General features: G+C 33.1%; 1 protein-coding gene across 3 annotated transcripts in view; it reads right to left on the reverse strand.

The window, feature by feature from the left end:
• Positions 1-9,248, reverse strand: part of LOC108360218 (leucine-rich repeat-containing protein 70-like) — a 49,533-nt gene extending 40,285 nt beyond the window's left edge. Inside the window, exons 1-2 of one of the 3 annotated variants that reach the window (XM_017612426.1) lie at positions 9,167-9,243; positions 7,744-8,119 (exon numbers count right to left, since the gene is read on the reverse strand). The gene's annotated coding sequence lies outside the window, so the exon portion shown is untranslated. Of the gene's footprint in view, positions 1-7,743; positions 8,120-9,137 lie in introns of all 3 variants that reach the window. The other 2 variants (XM_017612427.1, XM_017612428.1) reach the window with 2 other exon arrangements.
• Positions 9,249-11,790: the final 2,542 nt, after the last annotated feature.

The raw sequence follows: 11,790 nt of genomic DNA on the forward strand, positions 1-11,790 counted from the left end.
TTTTTCGCAGTCCATTTTGGTTCTTCTCACCTGACATCGGACGAGAAAAACAAACATGTTTGAATTTATCGTCACTGACGGACGTCAACGGCCGATGTCGGTTCGGTTATCGGTTTATGTGTGAGAGCGCTCAAATAATCACAAGTGTTTATTCATATCGCCCGCATATAGCCGATATCGGCCGAGCAGAATTCGGCCGATGCCGGCTGCAGTGTGCGCGTAGCGTAATATTACTTCACCTGGTATAACTCCGCCATGGGTGGGGTGCAATAACACCATACGGAATAATTCCAATTACTTGGTCATTAAAAAATAGTTTCAGAAGTGAACTAATGGCATTTTATTATTACTATTGTTTCTAAACGGTTATAATGCCACCAAGCATTAGCGCACACAAGGGGTGGGTTTTGGGGTTCAAACCCCCCCTAAAGCTAATAACCTCAAATACAATCTGTATCTTAAAGCTAAGAATCCAGCTCTCAAGGAAATTATAAGAAATATTTATTATAATTTCTGTTGCTTGAAAAAGCGCTTTGCTTTTGCTGTAAATTTTCATGAGGGAATAAATATACGAGCATTTTTTTCTTGAGAGCTGCAAACTGATTTAAGAAATTTTGGTAGAAGAAAATTTTTTTTCCATTTCTCGTCCGTCGTTTTATATGAATTTTTCGTTTTTCTTGAGAGTTCAGTTAATTTTTCCGGTATTTGAAATATTAAAAAAATTTAGCAATCGTGAAAAATCACCATCTCTATCGAAAATCAGAAATCGAAAAAATGAACATAGAAGTGCAAAACTTCATGGAATCAATAAATTTATTTTTACTGACTCTTTTTTTAAAATTTTTTATTAGGTACTTTTGAAAGTTGAGCGCATCTTGAGTTTATAGAACTTTTTATTAAGCAAGTAGTTTTTAAGGAAAGAACACAACCGACTTCAATTCTCATATTCAAATTTAGGGGTACCGTTAATTTCTTCATGATCCAATCATCGGATCTCTAAAACAAATTACGGGACGAACCTTGAGGTACTATCTTTCTAATAAAAAAAGGATTATTGAAAACGGTTCACGTGGTCCAAAGTTATGTATTCCGGCGAGATGATAACCTCCCTTTTTTTTAAGTCGGTTAAAAGCGTTTGAGTTCTGTTAATCTGTAAATAAAGTGCAGTTTATGAATTTTAAAACGTTTATTTATTTATTACATACCTTACATAAAACTTGCATAAATGTATATTAAAGAGGGTATTATCTGAAGCANGAAAAGGGTACGTTTTCGGCTATTTTTCTGAAAATTTTCTGATTAAAGTTTACGTTGACAATACGTACTGGGGAACTACGCTTAAGAGCGAAATATCCCTTTTCTGCAAGCTATTTGTGTTGTGTATGGGGTTCGACGAGCCGCTGAAGGTAATTTTAATAAAAATCAAAATTTTTTGATTTTCTGGCCGCCATGTTGAAGTTTGATCAAACCGCTTGCGTTGTGTATGAAAAGTCTAAAGAATTTATCCGCACCACTAGTATACTCTAGCCACTAGCGGCACCCCAGGCATATGGGGTGCCGCGTCACCCACTTTGGGAAAGCCTGCTTTAATGCGGAGTCTGTCATATATGAAACGCTTTTTAACCTTTTCAAGGCATAGGCAAAACGGTTCTCAATATGTTTTCAACGTACTTTTTATTTATTTTCCTAATTTTTTATTTATTTTTATTTTTAATATTTTTAATTTTTTATTTTTTATTTATTTTTTATTATTTTATTATTTTACTATGTAGAAATTTTCTACGATTAATATCTACGTCAACATGAGAAAAAGCACGTTCAAAAGCATATTGAGAACCTTTTTCCTCTTCCTTGAAAGGGTTAAAAAGCGTTTCTTGTATTACTGACTCTGCATTAAAGGGTTAAATGCTGCACTTTTGTAAAGATATCGACCAGTATATATAAATTTTTTTGTGAAAGCCGATAGTTAACGAGTTATTAGAGTTTAAAGGAAGCTTTTCTTTTTCAATCTGGCCACTCGGGTACAGCATCCAATGTCCCAAAAATCGAGCCTCAAGATAAAATAAAGGGAAATCTTTCAAAAATAATGCTAATGGTGTATTAAATACAGTGTTTTCTAGCCAAAATCCAAATTTTCAAAAAAAGTGACATTTTGAACGGTATTTTGAGGGTTAAGTTATTGTTGTTATATTTTCTCTATAGTTTTCCTATATTGTATGATCACTTATCTCGACGATAAAAAAAATTTTTATTCCATTATCTCTTTTCTAAGCGAAGATCTACGATTTTGAAAAAAAAACTCGTGTTTTGCCTATAGTGCGGCGCACAGTGATATTTGATACCCTTTTTTGTACCCATTATTTAAAAAATTAGTATATTCATATTAATTTAAGTCTACAGGGGTTTTTGAGGTCGCTGAATTCGAATCTGAAGTCAAAATAAAAAGAACCAAAATGGCCGATCCAATGTGGCCCCTAAAATCTTAAACACAATAATTTTGTTAAAAATAATAATAAGAATGGCTTAGTTTTATATTATTTAAGAGTTATTGGGGTCGGCAAATTCGAATCTGAAATCAAAATAACTAAAAACAACATGGCGCCTGAAATTAATAGAAATATGTTGAGTTTGAAAAATATTTAACAAATTCACGTAAAATCGAGTTATATTTGGTTTTTTAAGTTTGTATTTAAAATTCTTAAATAAAATGCTATTGCTAAATATAAAATAATCATGTTGGCGTGTATCTTACATGAAATTGGTCGAAAAAAAATTTATTTAAAAAATCATTTTCAGAAAAACTTTCAATATTGTATGGTACCAAATCGTGTCTTAAACAAAAGGTCGGGCACTGCCCTGTCGAAGAAGACACCATTTGACAAAATTGAGCATACCATTTTTACTTTTCAGACCTCCGCGTCAACTAACACTTTCACACTGATCATACAAAGGGACCTGTCTTGGACATATTTCGATAGCTGAAACATCATTTTAGCCAATCCAATAGAATAAAACTCCAAAATCGATACTTTATTTTTGGACTTATGTGCACGAATTTAAGACAAAGTATCACTGTGCGGTGCCGCTTTCCAATTTTGTTTGGGAAACAACAACACCACAGATTTTACGCTTAGAAAATATCTCAAAAGGAGGTCTACATTTTGGAACGAACTGTAAGCATATCATACCATCAGAAAACAAACAAGTATATTTGCTTACAATGAAGTCGAACAAATAATTAAATACAATTAAAGTAATCGAAAATAGTCAAAATTAATCACCAAATTAAATCAATTATTTATTTTAATTATTTTTGATTACCGTTGATTGTTTTTTTAATTAAAAATAATCATGATTGTTTTTTGATTATTTCTAATTAAAATCGATTACTAATTTCTCCGTTATAAACACTAATTGAATTAATCATTACGATTACCCAACCGATGCAATCGTTTTGATTAGCAATCGTAATCCAATGTTAACAGGTCTGCATGGAACAAACAAAAGTTGCCGTTCCTGTTCGCAGCATATAACAGAGAATATTGTTTTGAGTTTTATCTTCAGTTGAGATTTCTGCATTATCATCAGTGTTGCCAGAACTTTTTGGACGAACCGGCTAAATTGGCAAATAAAACCGGCTAAAAACGGCTAAAATGTTTCAACTAAATTTCACATGTTTTATTTAAATAAATCACGAGTAAAAAGACTATTTCTTGGAGAGAAGTTACGAATTCGAGCCGGAAAAAATTTTGCCAGCAAGAATTTGCAATTAGGAAAAACATATGATTGTGGCACATGGTTGGAGTTTTTTCGACGATAATTTGAATACACAAGTTCGTTAAATTTAAAAATTTACAAACTGGAGCTATTTTAAAATGAAAAATTTAAGTTAATACTTGTTTACTTAATTAATTTAGTTAATTCCAATGATTTGAAAGGTACTCGGAAAAAAAACAAAACTGTATTCTTAATCGCAATGCAATCTCAACCAGAGTCGATATAGTAAACCCGACAAAGAAATTGAAACGTATGTTGAAGAAAGTCGGGGTGACAAGATACATACACGTAGATCCTGTTTTTTGCCCCTCTGAAAGAGTTTTAAAAATTCTATACAAATTTCTTTTGTTTGAAATACAACCGTGGACACTAGCTGCAAAAAAGCTTGCAAATTTGCGTTCGTACAGAAAATTGCAAGTTTCTCTACTTGAGACAGAATTTCGGAGCATTTTTTCTTACTATCTGATATTTTGAGTGATAATTCTCGCTGGATTTTCGACGAACAAACCTATTGTCTTCCCTACAAGGCCTTTTCAGACTGACCGATTCTCAATACACTCAAATAGAAACCAATACACATAAAAAACGCTGTAAAAATTTCCCTTCAATTTTAAGGCAGTAAAACAACGACCTTTAGTTAACATCAACTGATGCGCATATGTTGACAAGGGATGCAAAATCACAGTTACACAAAAGAACTGGTCAGATTTTTCAGAAATCCCTTCGATTCTGATGTAAAATATGATGCCAAAAGACTGCAGATTTCCCATTTAGATGACCGGTCATATGACCGGCAGCTGTCTCGTAGGATTCCCAGAGTTTTGCTTTGCATAGAAATTTGTGCTCTTTTATTTTCATTTTGACTCACTTCAGTGTTGGTTCCTTTAATTCAAGTTGGCATTCGGTTTTTGGAAATTAAATAATTTCTCAGCAAAAAAGTTTGTTTAAAAAAATACATATGTGTACATAGTGCTTGAAAATATCAAATTTTTCCTTACGTTAAACCTTTGGGAGTGGGCAAAAATGATGTTTTGTAATTTAGGCAGAATCGAATATGCGCTATCTGGAAGACTATATCTACATGTAATATTTATTCGGTTTGTTGGCACTATATCCAAACACAAACGCATCTTAAGTGTCTTAACAGTGATACAATTTCTTATTTTCTAAGTTTGCGAATAAAACTTCACACTTAAAATTAAGACATTTATACCAAACATTTTATGAAGAAAATCCCTTCTTCGTTCAAAATAAAAATAAGCAAAATCGGTCCAATTTCATACAACCCTGCCTGACATGAAAATTTTCTCCACCATAAGGCTATTAGCCATTTCTAACAGATTTTGGGTCGCTTAGTCAAAAATGGAAACATATATACATATTTGAAATTTAAGAAAACAAGGCAAATAGCAAAATCGGCTTAAAACGGCTAAATTTTCTGCAAAACGGCTAACAAATCGGCTGCCGGCTAAATCGAAATTTCTCCGGCTGTTTGCTATCGCAACCGGCTAAATCTAGCCGGAAAACGGCTAAAATGGCAACACTGATTATCATCACGAAGACGAAGCGAACATGTGGTATGAAATAGTGATGTAAAAATATGTATAATTATTTTACCTACTCTCAGACTTCTAAATTTGAACGTATACTCGGTACAAGCAGGTGGGATGCATTGCTCAATAAAAAGGTGAAGTAATAAAACAGCTTCCCCCTTTTTTTCTAACATTCGGCATTGAAATTCAAATTTTATAGAGAAATTTTCTAATAAGGCAGTGTCAAAATCTTTCTTCTCACTCTAACGCTAGGCGCACTTTGCATCCGATAGGCCGACCGATTTCGGCCGAACAATTTGACCGTCCGAACTGATGCGCACACTTAACCATTTTTCGCAGTCCATTTTGGTTCTTCTCACCTGACATCGGACGAGAAAAACAAACATGTTTGAATTTATCGTCACTGACGGACGTCAACGGCCGATGTCGGTTCGGTTATCGGTTTATGTGTGAGAGCGCTCAAATAATCACAAGTGTTTATTCATATCGCCCGCATATAGCCGATATCGGCCGAGCAGAATTCGGCCGATGCCGGCTGCAGTGTGCGCGTAGCGTAATATTACTTCACCTGGTATAACTCCGCCATGGGTGGGGTGCAATAACACCATACGGAATAATTCCAATTACTTGGTCATTAAAAAATAGTTTCAGAAGTGAACTAATGGCATTTTATTATTACTATTGTTTCTAAACGGTTATAATGCCACCAAGCATTAGCGCACACAAGGGGTGGGTTTTGGGGTTCAAACCCCCCCTAAAGCTAATAACCTCAAATACAATCTGTATCTTAAAGCTAAGAATCCAGCTCTCAAGGAAATTATAAGAAATATTTATTATAATTTCTGTTGCTTGAAAAAGCGCTTTGCTTTTGCTGTAAATTTTCATGAGGGAATAAATATACGAGCATTTTTTTCTTGAGAGCTGCAAACTGATTTAAGAAATTTTGGTAGAAGAAAATTTTTTTTCCATTTCTCGTCCGTCGTTTTATATGAATTTTTCGTTTTTCTTGAGAGTTCAGTTAATTTTTCCGGTATTTGAAATATTAAAAAAATTTAGCAATCGTGAAAAATCACCATCTCTATCGAAAATCAGAAATCGAAAAAATGAACATAGAAGTGCAAAACTTCATGGAATCAATAAATTTATTTTTACTGACTCTTTTTTTAAAATTTTTTATTAGGTACTTTTGAAAGTTGAGCGCATCTTGAGTTTATAGAACTTTTTATTAAGCAAGTAGTTTTTAAGGAAAGAACACAACCGACTTCAATTCTCATATTCAAATTTAGGGGTACCGTTAATTTCTTCATGATCCAATCATCGGATCTCTAAAACAAATTACGGGACGAACCTTGAGGTACTATCTTTCTAATAAAAAAAGGATTATTGAAAACGGTTCACGTGGTCCAAAGTTATGTATTCCGGCGAGATGATAACCTCCCTTTTTTTTAAGTCGGTTAAAAGCGTTTGAGTTCTGTTAATCTGTAAATAAAGTGCAGTTTATGAATTTTAAAACGTTTATTTATTTATTACATACCTTACATAAAACTTGCATAAATGTATATTAAAGAGGGTATTATCTGAAGCAAATTTTCAGTATTTTCCGGTGATATATCTTCAGAAATATAAAACCCCCCTAAAATATATTCCTGGGTGCGCCCCTGCCACCAAGGCATAATTGCGAAAGGAGGAGAAGGGGCGGAAAACGCGAGCGCGACGTCGAACGCGGCGCGCGAACGCGGACCGCCGCGACACTGGGCACTTTCAAAATTGTATACTTACAAATCCGTATCACCCCTCCTCCCCCTCCCCTCCCCCCGCAGGTTATTTTTGACTCCTGGTTTTTTGTACATACACACATATGTGAGGTTGGTTTTAAGAGTGAACCTATACAAATTGGTATGATGAAAAACTATTGACGTATTAAACGCTTATCTTATTATGTACCTTTGTTAGTTAGGTTTAAAAACATACCTGATAAATTATATTTTATAAGGAAAAATATCACTTTTAGTGGAAAGTTTTAGAGCAGCTTTGTATTCGGTATACGAAAAATATTAATCATGGATGTATCTTAGCTGGATGATTTTTTAACTTCAGTTTTTATGATTTCTTTTTAGTTTGCGATTAAATAGATTGTGCACTGACCGTTGCTACTTTAACGAACGAAGTGCTTCTCTAGAATAACTCTTATTCGGCGTAAGCCGTTGATAAAATATCACGAATGCCACTCTTATATTATCCTTGAACTTTTTTCTGCAATTTTTTAAATAATAGTAACACAGCACTCCAAGATAGAAAAAACACTGTTTAAATATTTTTATTAAGTGTAATAGTTGGTCATATTAAAAGAATTCGTTCTGTTAGATAGCACCAACAGTTGCATAGATACATAAAATACAAATACATATACTACCCTTCTTCTCGTTGACCCAATAACTTTAGTAACTTTAAACACTTTTGTTGAATTTCAGCTTATTTTGGATTTTGCTCTTCTAGTTCTATTGTTTTCGTATATTTGCCTTTTTTCGAGTACATTGTCCACCACATGATGTCTGTTGACTCGCACATTAACATAATCAGATTTATGGATTGAGTTCAAATCATTGCTTACTCACACACATAGATACATACATGCATCACATAGTTCTCGTCACCCACCCAATGAAACCGCTGTTGCTTCGTGATTGTTTGCATGTCACCCGTCATATGCTATCGCTGCCAATGCTGACGCGACATTTTGCGAAAGCAAAAATATGAAATCACTCAAAACCTATCTTAAATCAGACATTCTTCAAAATCAAAATCAAAATATATGATTAACAAATGTTTTTGTATTAAAATATTTTTTTTCAGAGTTCTTTTTAATTAAATTTTTCATTAAACATTTTAACTTCAATTTTATTCAAATTCTTATTTAAGTACAGTAAAACCCGCTTAAGTACCTCACGAAAAATGTCAGCTTTTTGAGGTACTAAGGCGGGTTGGGTACTTAAAAGAACCCGCTTAAGTACCTCGATGCGGGTACTTAAGAGAACATAATTACTCATGTAGTTACATCTTCTTGTTAACTTACATAAATACTTGAATAATAACATTTAATGAAGAATACATTGTTTAAAACCAAAGTCGTAGCATTATTTAAACACATAAACAAGTAAGGAAAAACTTTATTAAAAAAATATTTAGTGCAATGGTCTGTTATTTTTACAAGAATTAAAATGTTTAAAAAGTCAGGGTTGGACATATCATTTTGTACCATATTCAAATGATATTGTTTGTCACTTATGTTTATTTATAAATTCTTAAGGTTTTTCGATCAATTAAAATGCAGTTCATTCCCTAACAAATACCATATAAACCTAAGCTTAAGATTTTGTAGAACACTTAAAAAAAAAATCATCATAATTTCAAACTTTTTTCTCAGAAGTGTTTTTTGAGTATACAGTTTTATAGTCCATTCAATTTTAGTGCAATAATGTGCAAGTTTCAAGTGGTTAAAAGTTACCGTTGATTTTTTAGAACTCTTTTACCGAATTTGAAAATACGTAAATATTTTGAGGAATTTTAAAAGAGCACTTAAAAGGGGAAAATTATAAGTAAAATTGTAAATGGGGCACGAAAAATTGAGATACTTAGGCGGGTTGGGTAAATAAGCCGGGAGGTACTTAAGAGAGGGATTTTATTCTGATTATATTAAAACATTCACAGTGTCCAAAAGTGATTACTTAAGCGGGGGGGGGGGGACTTAAGCGGGTTTCACTGTACACTGTAATGTGGATAATTTCATTTCCTTTGTTTTTTCACTACTTTTTCTCATATTTCATCACTTCTCTTACTGCAAATTAATTTGTATTTTATTTTTACTGGAAAGTATGTGCGACAACGCTTGCCATAACTCTTACAACACCACGCTCCCGAGTTAACTGACATACAACGCGGCATCGTTCGACTACGAGCTTCAATATTCACACTAAGTTATAGGAAAACTCACCACGAACGAATAGACCAGCGAGTCAGCGCATGAGCGTCATTCAGCAGAGAGAATACAGGAGCAAACGAAAGCCAACGAAGCTGAATTCACTAAATTCTGCATCCTTATCCAAGAATGATGGAATACAAGATTGCACTGTCCTGGCCCCGATAACATACCTCAAGTAAAACTAAACAAAGCCGAATATTTAAGAAGATAAAAAAAAAAACTAGGTGCGTTCGACAAGTCAAAAATTTGTAATAGTTTTTCCAAATTTTTACTGCATGGCGTTCGATAACGACAAAAAATTATCCAACATACAAAAATTGAGAGAGCATTGGCATTTTGATGCCAGAGAAGCGTTCATTTTGTACTGGCAAAATTTTAGTCAGCAAAAATTATCCAACACGAAAACATTGATCACAAAACATATAGTTGCAATTTTTGTAAACAGCCTTTTGGCTGCCTGCTATGTGACTTTATGATAGCGCCAACTAGTTTTTACTTCTAAAAATGTTTCTGGCGAACATTGAACGTTCACTTTCCTTTTTCCTTCTATGGAGACAACATGAATTTCAGTTTGTTTACAAATAAAACATAAACAAAGTCAGCTGGTGTGTCTTCTTCTTCCGGTTTTTGCAAGTAATGGCTAATTTCCTGTTCGTTTACTTTTTTGCTTTTTCATGTCTTTGGGAGAGAATTTTCGCTTACTCTCTTGATTTTGATTGTTGGCTGGTGTTGGCTAATTTTGTTATCGAACGCAACTACTGTCAAAGCAATACGTTCTATCAATATTTAATTTTTCGATAGGAAACAAGGTTTAATTGTGTTATATTGTAAGAATATAATATGTATTATTCATAAACCGAATTAATAAATAAAGTGTTAAAAGCCAGTTATTTTTGTGAAAGTATGGTGAAAAGTTTCTGAGGCGTTGTTTACTTTTACTTGAGAGTTGTCAAATTGGCAAAACCAAAGTAGCGGTACCTATGATGAGTTGACCCGACTAAAAATCTGCAGTGTGCGCACGTAGAAGTGCGACTTGCTAATAAAGCCCTTTGCGATAGCACGGTTTAATGGATGCCACTATACAATTCCTATGTAGAACTGCTCGGTGATTACCAAAATCACCGTTTGAAAAATTACATGTTTGAATTTGTTTAAATTTTTCATTAAAAAAAATACAAAAAAACTGGAATTATTAATTAATTTCTCAGAAACTATCAGACCTATCGAAAAGTGATGTATTGTTTAAAATTTTTAGGGTAGATGGACAAACATAAATAATAAATAAATATGGCATATTTTCAAAAATTAATTTTTTTTTTATCAAAAAATTTGTATGTGAAAAATTTTTCAATAAAATAAATTTTTAAATATTTCTTTTCTTAGAGAATTTTGATGTGTTAATGTGTGATTTTTTTCAGATTTTTTCCTCTCACCGTTCACGAGATATTTGGAAAACTATTAAGTCGATTTGTTTTTGTTTTTGTACTGCTGTAAAGTTTTTAAAAATTTATTAATCAAGCTTAAATTTATATTTATTATTTATATTTGTCCATCTCCCTAAAAATTTGAAATAAATCAAACACATGAAGTTTGAATATGGACGGGATATTGGTATAAAACGCCCCATATATGGTTTATGGGAATTTCGTTAGCTTTCATTTGTTGTATTTCTTATTAAAATTGTTAAATTGGTTCGTAAGATACATAAGTGGAACTGCCGTTTTTAAAGCTGAATAACGGTAAATTGCCAATATCTCGAAAATTTATCCATAGAAAAATTATTTACTTGATTTTCGGAATCAATGAGCAATTCTACAAAGGAATTGGATAGTTGCATCCGGTGAGGACAAAAAAAAATGTATGATCCAGTGTAGTCGGCAGACTTTTTAGTTCGACCGCGATTGGTTGGCACATGCAACTATTTATTCGTCCGCAATTAAGTTGGTATAGGGTTCGAACCTCCATACATTCTCGTGTATTTCAAGCGAGGCGGTCAATAAAGTCTATAGTAGGGATATTTCGAATGTAATATTTTTCACATTCGCGAATGCAAATGCGAATGCGAATTTTTGGAATGCGAATGCCAATGTTAGGAGCAACATTAAAAAGCTATAATCATCTTAAGCCATCGCTTTTGTTTCTTAAAAATTTTGTAAATTATTAGAAGATTGAACGAAGGCTTAACCTATACAGTGTTTTAATCTAATAGTCAAAGTCCAAAATGAGCATATCATATTAAAAAAATAAAAAATTCTGTTTTTTCTTCCATGAGGCGATTTCTTAAAGGCTCGTATATAAGGCCGGCTCAACAATTGCTCACTTGGACAGGGCTGCCAACTATCCTTAGCTATGAGAAATAAAAGTGCCAAAGAAGGCGACATTCTTTTTATGCATTCCCATTTTAGCAATAAAATAAGAACCACATTTTCAAAACAAAAGTACAATGATAAAATAAGGTAAACCAGTTGAATAGCCTTTATA

The sequence above is a fragment of the Rhagoletis zephyria genome, unplaced genomic scaffold (assembly GCF_001687245.7).
Source record: "Rhagoletis zephyria isolate East Lansing unplaced genomic scaffold, Rhagoletis_zephyria_1.1 Rzeph_scaffold_00537, whole genome shotgun sequence".
NCBI classification, from domain to species: Eukaryota; Metazoa; Arthropoda; class Insecta; order Diptera; family Tephritidae; genus Rhagoletis; species Rhagoletis zephyria.